We start from the raw sequence: 2,122 nt of genomic DNA, 5'->3' as shown, positions 1-2,122 counted from the left end.
ACATATTGTTTTACTAAGATTTTTGTTTTTGCCAGTTTTTACCAGTGACCATCATCAGGATGCACCTAAAGTTCTTTCTGAATATTATTGTTTAGTTACATTTCATTATTTAGCTTTTTAAACATGTTTATAGTCTTTCAAGACATGAGTTTCAACAAGAAAATTATACATTTCCAATAAAATTCAATGCTGAAAATTTAAACATTTTATGTAATGGTGAAAGAAGTTCAGAACGGTGTTAAAGATAAAAAAAAATTAAAGTATGTGCAACAGAGCAGAAATATTTGGAGAGTGATGAACTATTACTGGTCTTAAAACAAGTAACATGACTTCTTTAAAGCTCACAAATCAAAGACCAGATTAATTGTATTTCTTGTATCGTAAAAAGGATGCTTTGTAAAACTGTTAACTTTTAAAATTTTGGAACAATAAAGTTTTTATTTTTTAAAAAGATAAAGTTGGTTTATAGTCCAAGGAGGATTTATATTATCACCAAGGCCACCATGTACAAACATAAGAGGGGAGCTTTATTTCTTGGACTCTTCCTCCTTGGACAGTCTTTATGATGTCCACCTCCTTGGCCTGGAGCGCTCCTCCTAGCACTTGTGTGCCTCCTTGTTCTTATACCTGCAGGTCTTAGCCTGGTCAGCCAGAAGCTTCTTGTCAGCCTTATCTGCCTTCAGCTTGTGGATATCCTCCATGAGGATCCACTTGTTCTTGTTCATATTGCTCTTCAGGTAGAGGCTGTGATACATGTGGTGGTCAATGTTAGATTCATAGTATCTCTGAGCAGCCTACACAGAATCTGAATCCTCTGCACCAAGGTGACCTTCTCATGCATTGGAGCATTAGCTGTACTCTTCTGCTTACATATTCCCACATGCCTGTGCATCTGGGGAGCCAAGGTGTTTTTCTGACATGCAGCCCCAGAATGGATGATCACTGTTTTGTGGATAATCAGCCCATCTTTGATCAGCTTCCAGATCTGCTGATGAGAGTTGGCCTTGGAGATTACATTGGTCTCACTGGGATCCAATCAGACCTTCTTTTAGCCACAGCAGAGGACACTGAAGGCAAGCCTCTTCTGAAGCCTGAGCATCCTTCTGGCTGGGGCTGTAGCTGTGAAAGGAAAGAGCCCAATATAGTTTGAAGCTTTTCATAATATATATAAGATTTAAACATTAAATACTTGTAACATATTACATGTATATAATGTACCCATATATTCACACAATCATCTTCATTTGTTAACAGTGTACAAATGGTTACATAGTACAGAGATCATATTTATTTAAATTTGTTTCTGAAGAGTTCAGTGAATCATTTTAGATTTTCATCTTTCACATTTTATCAAAACATCCTGAATGCAATGCATGACTCTCTCTCTCTCTCATATATATATATATATATATATATATATATATATATATATATATATATAATTTTTTTAACAAAGGTAACATAAAACTCACAGGCCATATCTGGCCTGCCACTTATTTTTTGTTTGTTTGTTTGTTTTTTTCCAGTAGGGGATACTGGGGATTAAACTTTGGGGCACTGAACCACTGAGCCACATCCCTAGCCCTATTTTGTATTTTATTTAGAGACAGTGTCTCAGTGAGTTGGTTAGCTCCTTGCTTTTGCTGAAGCTGGCTTTGAGGATCATGAGATATTCCTGCCTTAGAATCACAAGCCAATATAAACAATATTGTATTGTAACACAATCACACTAATTTATTTTATAAGTTGTCTGTAATTGCTTCCTTGCTACAACACCAGAGTTGAGTAGTTGGGACAGAGAACTACCAGTCTGCAAATCCTAAAGGATTTACTATCCTGTTACAAACAAAAAAAAGTGTGCTGACCCATGGGCTTCATGAATGTGTCATATTGTGAGCTAAATATTTCACTTGCTATTCCAATAAGTGTCCTTTTTATGTTTGGAAATTTCCTCTTCTGGGTTTTGACTAATGTGTTTAAAATAGAATACAATACGAAAAAAGCCTAAATGTCTATATTAGTATATGCATATTATATTCAATAGTACTGAATATTGATTTGCATGATCATATTATAGCTGATTATATATATATATATATATATATATATATATATATTTTTT

General features: G+C 34.5%; 1 pseudogene across 1 annotated transcript; it reads right to left on the bottom strand.

The window, feature by feature from the left end:
• Nucleotides 1–527: 527 nt before the first annotated feature.
• On the bottom strand, nt 528–1,099 carry LOC308649676 (large ribosomal subunit protein eL19-like; annotated as a pseudogene). The gene has a single exon. The product of its transcript is annotated as a large ribosomal subunit protein eL19-like (transcript).
• Between the last annotated feature and the right edge of the window lie 1,023 nt (nt 1,100–2,122).

This window comes from Spermophilus citellus (assembly GCF_964194105.1).
Source record: "Spermophilus citellus genome assembly, chromosome: 5".
Lineage (NCBI taxonomy): Eukaryota > Metazoa > Chordata > Mammalia > Rodentia > Sciuridae > Spermophilus > Spermophilus citellus.
This window is presented reverse-complemented; position numbering and strand designations above follow the sequence as displayed.